At 39.0% G+C, this 19,202-nt stretch overlaps 1 protein-coding gene across 3 annotated transcripts in view; it reads right to left on the bottom strand.

Annotated features, from left to right (window-relative positions):
* The window catches only part of PLCE1 (phospholipase C epsilon 1), a 287,768-nt gene extending 286,867 nt beyond the window's left edge, over positions 1 to 901 (bottom strand). For all 3 annotated transcript variants that reach the window (XM_039871703.1, XM_039871701.1, XM_039871702.1), the window contains exon 1: positions 693 to 901. The gene's annotated coding sequence lies outside the window, so the exon portion shown is untranslated. The remainder of the gene's footprint in view (positions 1 to 692) is intronic.
* Between the last annotated feature and the right edge of the window lie 18,301 nt (positions 902 to 19,202).

Raw genomic sequence — 19,202 nt, forward strand, 5'->3', positions numbered from 1 at the left:
CTTAACATCTATTCAGGAAGCTCACTATTTAAAATGATGCTCATAAATCTTTAAATGATTAATCTTTATTACACTGAATAATTGGTGGAATTAGTTGAACCAACCGTCTCATGGTTTAAATACTAGGCAAGGGGGAGGGGAACCCCATAAATTTACACTGTGCATTTAACATTGGCCACCATGGAGGACTTCTAGCTTTAGGTTATTCATGATCACAGCACTAAAGGACTTTAAGAAAAAAGACGTAGCCATACTTCTGATTACCACTTCAAGTGAGGCCCGGTCCAATACTGTATTTTCTAGGACTTGATGTAGATAAATCTCTCCAGGAACAATCTCTTGGGCACCTTCTTTGAAATACTGTTGCTAGGTACTGCCACAAAAAGATCTTACACTTTTCTTCTCTGTACCGGCCACCTCCACACCGTGTACAAAATGAAGTGGGGACCTGAGGCAAACATCTGAAGCAGAGAAGGAGGCACTTTACAGGGCGAGGGCTGGCCTGCGTTCCCCCGGGAGCTGCCTGCCTCACTTCTCCGCGGGTTGGGGTCGGAGGGAGGGGGCCACACTTCCGCCAGGTACGCGGAGCCAGGCGACCGCCCTTGGCGGACCTCCTGGATTCAGAGAGAAGTCCATCTCTCCCCTTCTCCAATCCTCACGAACCGAGCTACATAACAGGGTCGTTTCCTCACCTTTCCTCCTATGGCCAGTCGCGTCGGAGTCTCCCAGCGCAGCGTCCTCCAGGGACGCGCCTGTCGCTAGCGGCGTCGGGTGTCCCGGCTACTGTGTGTCAGCGGCAGAGCGGCAGCCAGGAGCGCGCGAGAACCAGGCAAGTGCCCGGGAGGCAGAGCCCGGGGCGCGCCGCCCGCCGCTGCTCCCGCCCCGCGAGCCCGCCGGAGTCCGCCGCCCCCGCCGCCCGCCCGGCGTGCCCGTGTGCGCCCGGCCGGGCGCCGCTCCGTCGCTCCGCGCCCGCCGAGCTCTGCGCGCTGGCGGGACGGCGGCGCGGGCGGCAGCGGGGCCCCCGCCCTGGGCCGGTCTTTCCCAGAACTCGCCCGCCTCGGGTGAGAGGCCGCGAGCGCCGCCGCGGGCCGCGGGGCGGCCGGGGGAGCGGCCTGAGGTGGGCCCGCCCCCGGCCTCGGGCAGCGCGGAGAAGGCGGGTGCGAGGGGCGGACTCGGCCGCCACTCCCGCTTGGCCGCCTGCAGCACGACCCCCGCCCGGCCTGGGCCCCTGGGGGCCACCCTTGACCCAGGCCCAGGCGAGAGCTGGCGAGCGCGCTGCCTGGTCGCCTGACCGCGGGAAAGGCGGGAACTCGGTACACCTCAGACTGCGGGAATTTAGTCGAACACCTACTCCCAGGCGACCGTCCGTGCTTAACAGATAGGGAAACTGAGGCTCATGACGGTTAAATTAGTTGACTACAGTTACTCTAGTAAGTGGAAGCACCAAGTCTCTAATCCGTTTGGTCATGCATTCTTTTAACAAATATTTATGGAGCACCACAACGTACCCAGCACACTGGCTCTAGAGATACTTCTTTTACTACTAATAGCGGCCACCCTGGTCTGTGGACTCCAAAACCAGTGCTTTTTCATTGCTGAAGCAAACATGAAAATGTTCACCACTGCCAGAAACTACAGCCTCTGCACGGAGCCTTTCCCAGACACGGGGGTGGTTTTTATACCTAGTTGGCAGTCAGGAGAGCCAGAGACCTGGAGGAAAATCAAATTATTATCCCCCTCCCTTTCCCCTAAAGCTGTTCCTCCTCCCTCTGTACCTATTCTAGTGGACAAATGACCTTTCCATAGGTCTGGCCCCTCCTACATTCAATCAGGGCCAAATCCTGTGGCCCATAACTCCCCCCATCTGTCCTCTCCTTGTTCTGAATCATTCCTCACACCACAACCGTATTATTCTTTCTCGCTTACAACTTTAATCTGTGCAGAAACCTTCTTTGGCTCCCTACTGCCTTCCAAACTAACTCCGTATGACTGTACGAATCCAACATATTCCTGGTTCATAGGGACCACCCAACATGATATCTCCCACTCCAATTCTGTACCTGCCCTTAGCCTGAGCCTTGACCTAGAGCATCACCACTTCTTCCCACACACTTTCCTTCTGCTCAAGTTTGACCTTTTCTTTCAGTCCACTGGTAAAAGTGACCTCCCTTGCTTTAAGCTTCCAGGACTCAGGAGTGGTTGGAACAAGAATGCACAGGAGGGCACCAAAGAATCCTTCCAATAAGAAAAATGTGCCCAGCTTGGTACTTAAACTGTTTTGCTGTTTTCTCACCGCTAGGATTTTAATGAAAATCAACATTACCTCCTCCCTTGTGAGCTGATTTTGGCACGGTGTCTGCAGAAGACTCTGAGGAAATTTTGTTCATTAAGAGCTTGAGATCTTAGTGCTGGAGCAGTTGGGAGTGGCCATTTACTTCAACCCCTGAACCTACTCTGCATTGGACAGGTGAATGGAGGGGCCAGGAAAAAGAAAGCATCACTAACAGTAAACAAGGGTAGGCTATTTATTTAAATATAGTTTTATATTATGGTTTTATAATGCATTTAATGAATCTAGTAATATCAAACATCATCAATCACCTGGAGTCCCCAAAGACTTGTATTTTTTTTTTTTTAAATTAAACTCACAGGAATTAGATTGTTACAAACTGGTGGATGCTCGAGCAGTTAACGTGGACTCCTCCAAATGAGTCATTGTACTGTTATTACTCAAGGCAAGCCTAGGTCCGTTGGGCAGGGAAGTTATCTGAGTGTGATAGTCAAGATCACCCCATCCCTGGAAGAGGGCGCCTTCCCCAAATCTTTGCAAAGAGAGCAGGTCCAGATCAATGTCCTTTGCTCGGCCCTTTGCTCCTTTGCTCCATCTCCAAATGAGACTGGAGGGAGCCGTGTCCCTGAGGCTGCCTCACTGCATTGGAATGTCTGAGCTAACAGTGCTTCCAGAGGGTTCATTGCTCCTCTGAACAGCACTGCCCAGACTTTCTGGAGATTTTAATTCACTCCCCAACCTCGCCAGCAATTGCACACAAGGTGCCTTTTTTACACCCTGCTCTCCGTTCAGTGAAATACGCAGACCATCTCAGGGGAACAATGGCTCCATTCAAGACTTTTTCAAAAGTGCAGCATATAACCTCCACACTGTGGGTTGCTGCCAGCCATTATCTGGAGAAAGAAAGACTGTCAGATAAAGTGCCTGCAGTTTGGGGGAGCACTGGACAGTTTCCATGGAAAATTCAGCTTCAATAAACTTAGTTATGCATCTTTGTATACAAGACCATTCTGCATAGTCAAAAACAACAAAAACAAAACCCCAAGATATAATGCTGTGGAAACTTTATTTAAATGTCGTGCATCTATATTTGAAATTTCAGCAGAGAGCACATATCTCTTTTGAACTTGTTACATAATGGTCTGATGGAAACTGATTTAAATAAGTTATAAATGTTGAGACTATCAAATTTAAGTCATAAAATCATTTTAAGAAATGGAATCATATCCCTGCTTTCTTCCTCTTCCATTCTGTAATTTTTCAGTTGGGGAGTGGTCTCTGATTTCATGGTATTGATGCCAACGGGAGGGAGACCCCATATCCCCTACTGCACAAATTACAGAAAAAAAGATTGGCCCTTTGCCACACTGAACAAACCAGACATCAGCTAACCCATTTATAAACAAACTTTCTGAGATTAGAAACTGAGTAGTCAGCACAGGCCCCATTGACAAATGTATTGATCTTTGTTAAACAAAAGCTAATTGCCAAGATGAGGAATTTGCCACAGACATCTGGGTAGCATTGAAAGCCAAGGAAGAACTGAAGGAACAAGCCAGACCTTAGTTTAGGAGTTGCCATTTCCTCCTATTTGAAGTCACTGCATCAAGTTGTATTGGGTTTACCAGCTGTCTGTAAACATACTCGTGCATTCAGACAGTGGGGAGAGGGTCAAAAACAAATTTCCCAGAGTTATTTAGTACGTGAGGGTAGAAGTACTAAGGCAGTTTGAGGATGTTGAAAAACAGCCTTGTTAAAGCAGTAGGTAGCGCCACTTATGTGAGGTAGTTAGAAGTGAGGGTGGAGGAGGTCTGGTGGGAACAGTAAGCGAAGCAGGTGAGACAAACCCAAACATTATCTCTCGCAGAGCCAGTATCAGGGGCCCAGAGTTTGGTTGGTGTAGGACCACTTGAGTTGAAATCCCAGATTCGCCCTCCAGTTATTTACCACTCTGTGCCGAAACTTTCCTCTTCTGCAAACTATTTCTACCTGTCGGGGTTGTTGTGAGTATTAAATGAGTTAATCTATGTGAGGCACTTAGAACATATAAGGGTTTATTAATTAAATAAATAAAACCCAGAACTTTATTTCCATTTATATTTATGGTATTTTAAAACCATGATCTCCTTTGAATATTGCAAATATCTTGTAAATGTTTTGACAGAAAATTCATCTATTTTTTTTTCTTGAAACATTCTGGAATCTCATTGTAGTATCTGATTTAGAGTTACCATCAGCAAAACACAGCATCAGCTCAAGTTATCTTAAGGAGCTATACGTAAAAATTATAAAAGCACAATTAAAAATAAGTTTGAACTATGCTAGAGTCCCAGAGCATAGACATTGGAGCTGAAGTCTTCTCTAATGTAGTTTTTATGATTTCATGTTGTGCTTATTGGCCAAAACGTTCTTTAGAGGAAAAGTGCTCTGATATGATCGTGGAATAAACGGAAAATAATATTCACTTGAAAAACTTCCTCTTTTCTACAAACTTTACTGGAGTAAGTCTGCTAAGGAAATGGCTATGGCTCCTGGGTGACCATAAGTGCTGTGAATTGTCAGTAGCCACCAGTGGAGGGTAGAGGACATGGAAATTGGTTTGTACAGGCCAATTTGTTCACTGATTCTCCAACTGGAAACTTGGTGCTATTCAGTTCTAAAAACCCTCAACAAGCTCATGCTTTGTTTTTTCTACAACTTCTCCTTCATTAATGTCAGCTTATCACTATCTGCTAGCCTTACCAGATTCTTTAACAATTACTGTCCTGAGCATATCCTCAGTCCTCAACCATTCCTTCTGCTGGAAAATGATAGTAATAATAGCAACCGTAATTGAGTGCTTGCTGTTGTGCCATTCTTTTATTCTTTCATTCAAAAAATATGTATTGAGCACCTGCTATGTGCCAAGCATTGTTTTTGGTACCAGAGACATATCAGTGAACACCACAGTCAACAAAATCCCTTCCTTAGTGATGCTTATATTCAGGCAGGAGTAGACAAAAAATAAACTACGTTAAAAAAAAATAAAGCAAATGGTGTCATAGAAAGTGATAAAGGCTTGAGAAAAGTAAAGCATGGAAGGAAGACAGGGAGCATTGCAGAGCTTGAGGAAGATTGCAATTTTAGACAGAATAGTCAGATAAGACTTCATTGAGAGTTGACACTTGAGTAAAGGCTTGAAAGAAGTGAGGGAGGGTGGAAAACGCTACGCTGTTCATTTTCTTCCAGTACCCATTCTCCATTTGTTTCCTCTAGTTACTAACCTTCTCCTCCCTTCCCTGTTTTGTTTGGGCCCACAATTGCCCGCTACTTTCCCAGCCTCTCTTGCATCTAGACATGGCTAAGTTCCAACCAAAAGTATATGAACAGAAAGTAAATATGCAACATCCATTAATGTCCTTAAAATTGAGGCTGCTTGCCTTTGATTTATTTTCTCTCTTCTCATTATCTGAGACTTGGCAAGATCTGGGGCAACTGTACTGGCCCAGAGATGGAAGCCTCATGGGGAGAAAATAAAGCTGCCACAGCAGCCCTGGACCACTCACTTTGGGACTGTTAACGTGAAGTCAGGGGAGAATTTTTTTCAGATGGGAGAAATCATAGCATATTGCCATGTCGATAGGACTGATCCAGTAGAGAGAGAAGAATGGATAATGCAGAAGAAAGAGGCAAGAATTTCCATTAACATGTCCGTGAGTGAGTGAGAGGGTATGGGACCTAGTGCTCAAGTAGAGGGTCTGGCTTGAGACAGGAGCTCAGGTCATTCATGTAAAGAAACAGGAGGGAAGGCAGATTGTATTTTCCAAAATTGGCCACAACAATATTTCTAGTCCCACATACTTTTCCAGAACTTTACCATTGATAATAGGTGGAGTCTAATTTCTCTCCTCTTGAATATGGGGCAGCCTCAGTGACTTACCCACTTCTTAACCATAGAAAGTGGTGGAAGTGATGTTGCATGGCTACAATGGCTAAGGCATGAATGTTGAAGTAGCTTTGGAGAGAGACCATGTGTAATGTTCCAGCTGATAGTTTCAGCTAAGATTCTAGCTGGTGACCAGCAGCAACCCTGGACATGTGAGTGAGTGTGACTTTAGGACATTCCAGTCCCTAGTCTTTAAGTTATCCTAGTGATGGCAAGTAGAACAGACAAAAGATATCTCTGACAAGCCTTGCCCAAATTAAAGGTTTGTGAGAAAAATAAATGTTTTCAAGCCACAAACATTGGGGTAAGTTGTTACATAGCTTTAGTAACTGGAACAATAGGGATGGATGTTGAGAGGCAGATAGAGTTGGTAGCAGCTTGTGAAAGTTTTCTTCTGCTTGCTTCCATGTCCTCAAGGAAATGGTAAACACATCATCAGGTGAGAGTAAAATAGGGTAGGAGGTACAAAAAGTTTGAGAGAGAATGGATGAAATACTCACTTAAGAGAGCAGGAGAGCGAATGGAATAGGGAGATAGAATGCCAAGCATTGAGTGTTCAATTGTGGTTATAAATGCAAAATAAGCCCAGTCATTATGATTGTACAATTTTCTTCAGACAGGTTTCACTGTATGAGTACATGAGATGAAAAAATGGAGTTGGGTTGAACTAGTGTTAACAAAGCAAGAAAGGAGCAAGGATGTGGGTACATACAAAGAGGTGTGTGATTGACCATAAAATTAAACCGAGAAAGGAGGAAAGTAGAGACAGGGTTGGTGAGAATCAGTGAGGATGAAGGCTTACTGTGCACTGTGCTAAATGTCTTACATACAGTATATCTTGTATTTATCTTCACAAAAATCCAATAAGTAGTCACTATTATTATTTCCATTATAGAGATAAAGAAAACCAAAGCTCAGAATGGTTAAGTAACTTGCCCAAGGTTATGCAGATATCTAGACTTGAACTTGTGCAATCTGGTTCTGGAGCCATACTGTTACCTCAGCCTTCCCAGGACATCTGAATTAGGTCCTTTCACACTGAGCACACCTTGCTTACTCCCAATGTCATATCATCCCCCAAAATTCTCTACAGCGAAGGGTACATCTTCTCCTCCACTTAACCAGGCAGAAGGAGGAAGGACTGGCTATTTCCTACCACCCCACTGCCATTTTCCCCACTGCCTTCTCTCAACAGTCTTTCTTCTTTCAAAATTTATGCCACTGACACATTCCAGTTTCTTCCCATCTTCACTGAAGCCTTCTATCTACCTCTTGTCTTCCTCTCCAGGCCATTTCTGGCCTTATCCTAGAGGAGTTCCACATCCATGCTCCCTTCTAATATTAGGGACACATGATGCCCTCCAGTAGGGCAGGGACATGTGCACAGTATATCCCCAGCATGGAAAACCATATCTGAAAACAATAGGTTATCAGAAAATCCAGAAACCTTCTCTCTTCAGTGCTTTCCAGTGCTACTCAAACTCAGCTGTTTCTAGGCAAGGTTACACCTTTGCCCTCTAAAGTCTCACTTCTGAAATTCCTTTCTTTGATCACAATCTTCTCTTCCTCCTCTTCCATTCTTAGGCTGAAACTTCCTTTTCTTCATCCTTATTTTCCAGAAGCAGCTTCTCACCCTATGCTATTTAGCTCACCCTATGCTATTTAGCTCACCCCGACAAAGACATTGTAAGCAGTTTATGAAAGAATGGCTCCATCAATCAGAGTGCAACACATCTGAAATGATTTCCACACCTGCCGTGCTGAGTGACTGTACCTTGACTGACAGTCTGTATTTCTCTTCTGACTCCCCTCTCCTATGCTCACCTTTTCTCTTACTCTTCCAGTGCTTCTAATGTCCTTTTGATTTCTTTTCACCTAATCACAGTTCTCCCACTAATATGGCTTATTCAGGTGACTTATTTTTGTAACAATTCTCTTGGCCTAATTTTTATTCATTATTTTAACATAGGTTTTACTAACATAATGAAAAAAGGTAAGAAATAAGGCATATTAAAGGTTATGAGAAATCTTAAATAGTATTTAATTCTATTTAACTTAGAAATTTCTTAATTTACAAAACAGTGCACAAACTCTTGCTGTGAAATACTGCCCATGAGCCAGATAATTTTACCTGTCATTTCTTCCATACTTTCAGTAGACGTAAGTCAAATGCTCATAAAATATTTTCCAAGGCAAAGAAAAGTATCACTCAAAAATATCACTTATGAGTCTAGACATGGAAATCCTAAATATAATATGATCAAACCAAATTCAGTAGTATATAAAATCATCTATTCTAACCAATAAGGATTTATTATAGAATTTAAAGATTCTTGACTATTAGGTAACCTAGTAATAAAAGAATTCATATCAGTAAATCAAAGGAATGAAATTATCATCTTAATAAATAACCGAAAGGAATTTTATAAAATTGAATACCACTTTCTGCCTAATTGAAAAAGTATTTTTAAAACAAACAATAGAAGTACATGTTCTTATATCTTTCACAAATAATGGCCATCATTATACAAATGGTGAACTAGAGGCACACCCATTAAAATTAATACCAAGCAAAAATGCCTAATTATGACTGTTATTATTCAACATAGACTTGATTTTTTAGTCAATATATTGACACAAAACATAAGATAGAAATATGCATCCTGAAAAGATAGAGATAAAATTATGATTACCTGTGGAAAATGTGATTATGTAGCTAAATAATCCAAGACAATTAACTACAAAATAATTAGAATTAATGAGAGCTTACTAGAGTGGCTGAATACAAGACAAATATTCCAAAACCAACAGCTTTTCTATAACGCTAATATTTACTTACAGATATATTGGAGTGATCTCATTCACAATAGCAACAAAAGCATTAAAAATGGAAATTAGAGATAATCACAATGATATATATATATACATGTATATGAGTGTGAGTGTATGTACAATTATTTTGGAGAAATTAGATTTGAATAAATAAGGAGAGACACAATATTCCTTCATGAGAAGACTTAAAGATTAAAAATGCCAATATCTACTAAGTTAATATTTAACATTTAATAAAATTCCAATGGAATTTTTTAAAACTTGCCAAAAAATTCTGGTAATGGCTGAAACTAAGATGATCATCACATTGGATTTCATTATAATATTCTCTCTACTTTTGTTTAAAATGTTATTGTTAAGAAATTTTTAGAAACTTGAATGAAATTTTCAAAAACTCTTTAAAAAAATAAATGATTAGCCACAAGAATGTTTGAAAGAAAGATAAAAAGAAGTGTGGCAGCGGTGACATTTCAGCACCAGCAGTGACTGTCCAGTGGAAAAAATCCAGCAGCTAGTCCTAAACTGAATGTTCCTGTCATGCGAGCTTTGCTGTGTCTTGCCCATCTTGGTTCCTTTCATTTTCTAAGGTTGGTCTTCCAGCCTTCCCAGTGATTCTGATACAATACATTCCTTTTCCACTTAAACTGGTTAGAGTTGGTTTTTGTTGTTCGCAGCCAAGAAATGTGACTTGAACAGTTTAGAAATGAAAAAACATACTTCCAAGTGTAAATTTCCGTAGGCTTAAGAAAAAATCATAACAGAAATTCTGAAATATTTAGAACTAACTGATAATTAAAAAAAACAACTACATAGTAAAACTTGTTGACTATAACTAAAGCAATACTAAATGGAAATTTATAACTTTCAAATGCATTTATTAGAAAAGAAGAAAGGTGTATAATGAATTGCTTAAGTATTCAACACAAAAAACTAGCCAGAGAACATCAGAGGAAACTCCAAAGAAGAAATAATACATAAAAAACAAATTATTTCAATAGAAAACAAACAAAGCTGGAGTTTTTAAAAGCCCAGACAAACTTCGAGCAAGGATAATTAAAGGAAAAGAGAACAGAAATATATAATATAGGAATAATAATAAAGTTTATATTTATTGAAAGGTGACTTATTGTTAGGTAAAGTTTCAAGTATTTGACATGACTCATTTAATTGTCATAAAAAGCCTTGAAATAAATACTATTATAATTCCTATTTACACAATAGGAAACTGAGGAACAAAAGGGTTAAGTAATTTGCTCAAGTTTCATGATCAATTGTAAAAAATCCTAGGCAGTCTGGCTCCAGAGTCTCTATTCTTTACCATTATGCTAAAGAAGGTGAACATAACTAGAGTTATAGTAGAGAGTAAAAGATTACATGACAGTTTTATGAAAAACTTTATGCCATTAATTTTGAAAAGAGATAAAATGGGCAGTTATTCGTGTGTTCTGTTTTTGTTCATTTTTAAAGCAAATTTATCTATTCAAAAGTTACCGCAGCCAGTATGAGTCCTCTAACTTCTATTTCAAGGTTGTTTTGACTCTTCTGGGTGCCTGATCTCCTTTTGAATTTCAGGATCAGCTTGTCAATTTCTGCAAAAATGGCAGCTGGGATTTTTGGTACAGATTCCACTGAATCTGTAGATCAGTTTGAATTAGTTTATGTCTTTAGATCAATGAACGTGGGAAAAAATTCAAAAGGTGTAAAAAGTGTCTCCGCTATTATCCTCTATCACCCATATCCCTGACCGATGCATAACCACTTGGAGATCCTAGGACTGTTCTATGCATATTCAAGCATTTGTTTGTGCCTTCTTCTTTTTAAAAACTTATCGATAACCTGCTGTGTTATACGTACCTCAACTTTTTCACCTCACAGTTCTCTTAGAAATTTTCCCATTACCACACAGAGTACCATCTCTTTTAATAACAATTGTGCTCCTGTAGGTAGCCATCACATTATTTACTTATCCAGTCCTTCTTTGATAGAAATCTGTTTCTATCCCTTTGCTGCTATAGAAAGAGCTACAATGAATAGCTGAGTGTTTGTGTGTGTGTGTGTGTGTGTGTGTGTGTAATTTTACTCATATATAAGTAATATTTCTATAGGAGAAATTTCTAGAAGTTGAAGTGCTGGGTTTCAAAAGGTTCCAAAAGTTTTACATTTTAAAACTACTGCCAGATTGACCATGATAGGGTTTAACAATTTATATTTCCACTGGCCATGTGTGTGAGTGCTGGTTTTCCCACTCACTCCAACAAAGGGCTATTCAAACTTCTTGAGGCTCTTCCAATATGGGATTGTTGGATTTCTCTACAAGGTATGCTGTTTTCTTTGGCTTCTTGCCTCCTTTTTGGAAGGTTTAAGTTTGCAGCCTTGGGTATCTTCTTTAGGCACCTTACCACACCTGTTTAGTCTTCACCGTATTTGGCATCCTTTCTTAGTGTATTTAAGAGATATCTGAGAGCAATCATAATTCATTTCTTCTTTTAGATGATGTGATCACTTTCCTGGTTATCTAAAGGACTGTTTCATTTTCTTTGAAGTCTGGCATACAAGAGTCAAGATGACTCTGGGACAGTGGATAAAAGAAGGAGACATACCCTTCCAAATATAAACACTTTATATTTTTTAGATGGAATATGGGATAATATCTCTATGGCCTTAGAGTAGAAAAGGAGTTCTTAGATGAGGTTCTCTAAAAACCTAAGTAATAAGAAAAAATTGGTAAATTTGGCCTTACCCATATAGCCTGTATAGCCATAGATATCATTAACAAAGTTAAAAGAATATCCAAAGATTGGGAGAAAAAAGTTACAATATATGTAACAGACAAATCATTAGTGTCTTCTAAAGAATGTCTTAAAATAAGTAAGAAAAATAGAAAATGGGAAAATAATATCAGTAGGTCAAATTTTACAATTTATACAATTTATAGAAAAAAAGTAAACCAAAAGGACAATCAACAGGAAAATATGCTATACTTCATTTATGATGTGGGAAAAACTAAAAAGTTTTTAAATGAGGAAGTGTTTTACACCAGCTACTTAGCAAAAAAAATTAAAATCTGACAAGAACAAATATTATAAATAGAGAATGTGGGAACTCATACTGTCAATGAGAGTATAAATTGGTACAACCACTTTGAAGAGCAGTTAAATACTATCCAGTGAAGTTGAAGATATCCTACAAACTCCAGTTCCACCTCTATGTTTATGCATGGAAGAATTTCTGCATATATACATAAAGGGGCATACTATAAGTTCGTTGCAGCTTTGCTGGTAATTGCCCAGGAAAAGAAAAAGATTGAAACAAGGCTGAATGTTCATTTACTGAGGAATTTAATAATACATTTTTTTGTTTACTAATGTGACAATCAATATAGTAGTTTAAGTCAATAAGTTAGATTTATAAGTATCAACATGGATCTATCTCAAAAATATGATGTTGAGTGAAAAAGAAAACTTGCAGAATGGCACACAGCATTATACTATTGCTGTAAATTTAAAAAATATATATCTGGTTCATGGGTACATATGAAATGCAACTGTAAACACATGGGTAGGATGTGGATGTATGCATATGAACTTCATGACAGTGATTTGCCTCTACACAGGAAATGAAAGTGTACAAAAATCACTTCAATTATATCTATAATGTTATTGGTCTTTAAAAAGACCAATATCTGAAGCTAGACTTTATTAAAATTAAAAATTTCTGCTCTGTGAATGACATTGCTCTGAGAATGAGAAGATAATCCATAGACTGTGGAGAAAAGTATTTGCAAAAGACACACCTTATAAAGTACTTTTATCCAAAATATACAAAGAATACTTAAAACTCAACAGTAACAACATGAACAACCCAATTAAAAAATGGGTAAAAGGCCTGAATAGATTCCTCACCAAAGAAGATATATAAAGGGCAAATAAGTATATGAAAAGATGTTTAGCATCATATGTCATTAGGAAAATGCAAAGTAAAACAGCAATGAGATACCACTACACAACTATTAGAATGGCCCAGATCCCAAACACTGACCAAGTGCTGATGAGGAACAACAGAAACTCTCATTCTTTGCTGGTGGAATGCAAAATGGTAACTAAACATACTCTTACTATGAGATCCAGCAATGAGGCTCCTCAGTATATACCAAAATGAATTGAAAACTTATGTCCACATAAAAATCTGCACACAGATGTTTATAGCAGCTTTATTCATACTTACCAAAACTTGGAAGCACCAAGATGTCCTTCAATAGGTGAATGGACAAATAAGCTGTGGTACATCTAGATGCTGAAATATTATTCAACACTAAAAAGAAATGACCTATTAAGCCACGAAAAGCCATGGAGGAACCTTAAATGCATATTACTAAGTGAAAGAAGCCAATCTAAAAAGGCTATATACCTTATGAGTCCAAGTATATGACATTTTACAAAAAGCAAAACTGTGGAAATGATAAGATCGTCTAATAAGATCGATGTTTGCCAGGAGTTAGGTGGGAGGCAGAAATGAATAGTCAGAGCACAGAGGACTTTTAGAGCAGCTAAACTGTTCTGCATGATACTACAATGGTGGATACATGTCATTATACATTTGTCAAAACCCATAGAACATACAACACCAAGGGTGAACCCTAATGTAAACTAAGGACGCAGCTGGGGTGGAGAATAAAAATTGTTGTTCAAAGATCCTTGGTTAGTAATGGGAAAGTGATCCTGGAGGTCGAATCTGAAGTTAAAAACAAGAATCAAAATGGAAGAGTGAGCAGCACAAAGAAGGTGGTTAAGAACTGAGGCAGCAAACAGCAAGTCCATGTATGGGAAGCTCCCTGCTTATACTTGGGGATGAGGGACTTGAAGGTCATTAGCAGTATTGGGGCAGTGTCTCCCCTGTGCCTTGCTGGTGAAACACTGGACACTTTTTTTTTGCCAAGCAGCTTACGTATGCGAGGCAGACACCCTGGGGCCAGGCAGGTGATGGCGTACAGAAGCATTCCTTTGAAGAAGGAACACTGTCATTTGTCATTGCAGTCGCCCACTATTTGGAACCAGATAACCTTTCCAGTCACTTGTCCTCTAACCATGAATACTTTGTTGCCCTGGTAAGTGAGACTGATAGTTGTGTGAAAACTCCATTTGCCCAGTGAACTCAGAACACCATGGAGTGCTGGGTATTGGCAAATAATGAGTAATAATAATAATACATATTTATTTTGTGTCTGCTGGGCGAAGATCTTATAACACATTCTCTTTTGCCCTAGAAGGATCAAACAAGTTAATCTTCAGAGTTACAGGGGAAACAACTCCACCCAGGTCCTCTCTGAGTTACGCCAAGTCTTCATGGAAAGGCATTTCTCAAGACACCTTCTCATACATGGATCACGACAGGGTAACCAGTAATGAGTTTTTAAATATTATTTCAATTTTACCACATCACTTTATTTTAGTTTCTTCATAGCTGTTGTTAACAACCTGATATAGTTTCCTGTTTCTTTGTTTATTGTTTGGCTCCACACACTATCATGCTGTTTTCCCAGCTCCTATGATACAGGCTGGCACTAAATGGCATCTCAACAAATACTAGTTGAAAGGATGAGTGTGTAAATGAGCAAAGACCATAACAGAAATCCGTTATTTAAAGATAAGGCTCAATACAAATATGCTTCCAGTTAAACAATTTCCTGTGTTTAATCAGTGACATTTTTGGACCATGGTTCTAGAATATAGATCTCTTACTATATGAGCCAATGGATAAAGTAAAACAAGTAGCACCCTCTGTGACTGAAGTGGCCAGAGAAATGCACCAGGCATGGCAATAGCTGCTTGCAGAAAACTCCCAGAAATAGCCATCTGACAGTGTTCTTTGGACAGAACTTACTGGAGATATTTGGGAGCCTTTCTCTGTGTTATCAGGAAGTATCGCCCCTGAGGTAAAATGGAGGTACTGATACCTCATTGAATAGTGAGGACTGTATTAGTTTCCTATTGCTGATGTAACAAATTATCACAGGTTTAGTGGCTTAAAACAACATGCATTTATTATCTTTAGTTCTACAGGTAGGAAGTCCAAGTTCAGTCTCATTGGGTTAAAGACAAGGTATCACCTGGGCTGGTTCCTTCAGGAGGTTCCTTCAGGAGAATCTCTTCTTGCCTTTTCCAGTTTCTAGAAGCTGGCTGTATTCTGTGGCTTGTGGTTTCCACCACTCTTGTCTTTGTTTCTGTTGTTACATGTCCTCCTCTGATCCTCTTGTCTCCCTCTTATAAGTCCCCTTGTGATGATCTGGGGCTCACCTGTATAATGCAGAATAATCTTCCCTTCTTAAGATCCTTAGCTTAATCATATCATCTGGTTTTCACTTTTTCTGTTTGGCTTATTTTGCTTAGCATGATTATCTCAAGATCCATCCATGTTGTCGCAAATGGTAGTATTTCAACTTTGAATTGTACATTTGAAACTTATTGGATTTTGTTAATCAATGTCACTCACCCCCCAAATTCATTAATTAAAAAATAAATAAATAAAATATTGGGTTCTTTTCTAATCCGATCTCATTATAGCTGTCCTGATTTACATTATCTGTATTCTTCCCTTAGTTATTATTATCATATAATAACACAATATGCCAGGCACTATTTTATGTTTTTTATACATTTAACTCATTTAATGGAGACACAGAAAAATTAAGTAATTTACCCCAGCAGGTAAGTAACAGAATCAGGTTTTGAATCCAGACAGTTGCTTCCTAGAATTAATGTCTACACTCTTGATTTTCGATGACCCAGCTTCTTTCTAGGCACTCTGGTGTTGAGTGTGGCATCTTAGCTAAGCCACTTGACATCTCAGGACATCCTCTTCAGAGTCTGGTTTCCACAAGTATATACCAACATGGCCTCTACTTTGGGCTACAGACACCCTCAGTAGGCCAGAAGCCTCCTTCAGTCTCTGAGCAGCTTTGCATCAACAATCAAATTAAATCTCTGACCCCTCAAAACCAAGGCCCAGCCCTTGACATGGTAACTCCATAGAAGATCAGTACTTGAGTTCTAGCTGGATACATTCCTGCAGCCTTTACTAGTATTGAAAAGTATTACTTTTAAAATTGAGAATGTGACTCATGCTTCTATTTTTTATTGAGTACCTGGAAGCAACAGTTAATACAATTTGGTCTGAACTCTCTGTATAATTCCACTATTGGATGAGCAATCATACTCAGATTTATTAGACGCCGGAGGCTTTACCATGGTTCATTAAAGTTTTTTATTTTTCATTTATATTAAGCTAAATGAATTCTGGTAAGTCAGACAACACAGAGCTGTTGCTCTGATTAGAAACTTTCCTTAACCCAGGAGTTCCTAATCTGACACATAGATGTCTCAAGTAGCCTATGGATACACCCATTGGTCAACAGGTTTCTGAGAGTCAAGAGCCACCAGGAAATAAGTAGTGAAGCTCAGTTATGGGCTGCAAAGATGGCATTCATTTCTTACCACTTGCATTAGCTGGAAGCACCATCACCTTTCACTTGCATGACTACCAGCAGCCTCCTACCTGGTTTGTCTACTGCTGCTCTTGCCTCCTACCATCTGCTTTCCACACTGTAGCCAGAATAATTTTTTCGAAGTGTGAGTCAGTCACATTTTGTGACTGAATTACATCACTCTTCTACTCAAAATCCTCTAGTAGCTCCCACCTTACCCAGAATTCCTTCCTTGGCCTGCAAAACCCTATGTGACCTGTGCTCCCCGACATCTCTCTCACCTCTTCCCTTCTGCTGTCCCTCTCCATCATACTTACCTTGCTGTTTTTGAAAATAATGGGCATTTTTCTACTTTAGGGACTCTGTATTTCTTTTCCCCCAAACATTTCCATGGTTTCATCTCTCACTTCCTTGAGGTCTTTGTCAGAGAAGAATACATGTTAATTAATTAAAATCACAATTAAATATCAATTCTCATCCAATAGAATGGTTAAAATTTAAAAGATCGATGATACAAGGGTGTTACGCTGGGCTTCTGTTACAAGATGAGCTCTGTGAATGCTCACTTCCCCCACAACATTGTTATTCAGGAGAATGGTTCTCTTGTTGAAATCTGAAATTTCTTAGGTGAAAAATATATCCTCAGGGTTTGGATGAGGTCAGGTGTTGCTTGTTCAGTATCGCAAGCCCAAATAGATGAGTTAATTCTTGAAGGAAACAACATTGAACCTGTGTCAAATTCAGCTGCTTTGATTCAGTAAGCTACAACAGTTAAAAACAAGGATATCAGAAAATTTGGGGATGATATTGGTGTTTCTGAAAAAGGAACAATTTAGCAGGCTGATGAATAAGGTTTAAGTTGTCCAGCTACAGAAACACTAAGATGTCAGATTATTCCCCAGACTTATTTGTGATATTTTAAAGATGCAATAAAAGTTGTGTATTGGAAAAAAAATCCAAAAATTCGTATAGATACTTTAAAAGAGATAGGATATAACTCATTTAGTTAGAGAATATCAGCTAATATGTAAAAAAGAATAAAAAATTGAATAAGAAATCCGTTTGTAGCCACCAATGTAATAACTAATTAGGAAGCATATCAATGACTCTCAGACTCTCTGGCTGAAATGTTGTTGGGAAACATGATATTCACACAGTCTCCGAGTATCACTTATTATAAAGGGAATAGGTGTTTTTACAACAGGTGCTTTTATAACAGGTGCTTTTCCAATAGGTGCTTTTATCACTGGGGTAAAACATTACTTTACCCCACTGATAAAACTTAACATGACCAATAATTGGACAACCTGACATTATGTGCATCCTGGTGGAATGCAGTGTGGAGTACATATACATCACTACATATATAGTGTTCTGGACCAAAATGTTTGACCTGAATTTGATCATGAGAATACAATGTGGCAAAATCAGAATGTGGGATATATTATGAAACAATTGGTCAGGACTCTTCAAAAAAAAAAAAAAGTGAATCTCTGAAAGAGTTAAAAATATAGCAGGGCCTTTTTCTAGACTAAAAGAAAGCTAAGAGATGTAACAAACAAGTGCAATGTGTGAACCTTGATTGAATCCTAGATTTTTAAAAAGCAGTTTTAAAAGCCGTTTTGAGATTATTGGGGAAATTTGCTTATATAATATATATATAGATTCTGTTTTGTATCAGTGTTAAATTTCTTGTGTATGATAATGGCATTTTGGTTACGTGGAAGACACATGATAAGTATTCAGGAATAATATGTCATAGTGTTTGCTGCTTCAAGTGGTTCAGAAAAAAAAAATGTGTGCATTTTGTGTGTGTATGTGTTGAGAGAGAAAAAGAGAGAAAAAGCCAGTGTGGCAAACTATTGACAATTGGTGCCACTAGGTGAAGGGGATATGAGGCACAATATATTATTTTTTCAACTTCTTTGTAAGTTTAAATTTTTTCAAAATGAAAAGTTGGGGGAAAATAACAATAGAAAAAAATAAACAGTTCAGGAAAGACAAATACCATTTAATGACAATTAAACTAGTTCTTCCCACCTCGGTACGCTTTGTTTTTTAAAATAACATCCAGTACTGCCATGGCTGTGGTAAGCTGATAGAATTGAATTGCCAGTAGCATAACCATAGGTTCACCCTTTGTGAACTAGAATACAGCAATGTTTATCAAGCATAGGGACACATTCATACTGGTTGAGGTCGTCATTTCCCTGAGAATTCATTTCCAGGGATTAGGTTGACAAAAGTAAAATGCTGTGCCTGAAAATTGGAAATAGAGACAACCTAAACATCTAACAGTAGGGGTTAGCTTTAGGGAAATATGCTCTACCTCTAGATGGAATACTATTCAAGTATTAAATGTAAGTTTCAAGACTTACTAAAATGAAAAACAAAAGATTGTGGTTAGCATTTAGATATTTAGAATGATAGATAAAGGCACCATACTTTAGTGTATCCTGGTTGTGTGGGTATTCTAAAGATCAAATGACGAATTAGTTAATATTGGAAAAATATGCATGCCAAGGGTATAGACTGGAAGGAAAGGAGAAAACTCAGAACTATGAGCCAGTGTGGTAGGATCCTGAATGTTTTTATTTCTCTTGATATTGTTATTTTATCAATACATTAAAAAGTAATTTAAACAAGAAACAAAGAATGAAACCTGTAGTTACCAT

Source organism: Pteropus medius, unplaced genomic scaffold (assembly GCF_902729225.1).
Source record: "Pteropus medius unplaced genomic scaffold, Ma_sr-lr_union100, whole genome shotgun sequence".
NCBI lineage: Eukaryota > Metazoa > Chordata > Mammalia > Chiroptera > Pteropodidae > Pteropus > Pteropus medius.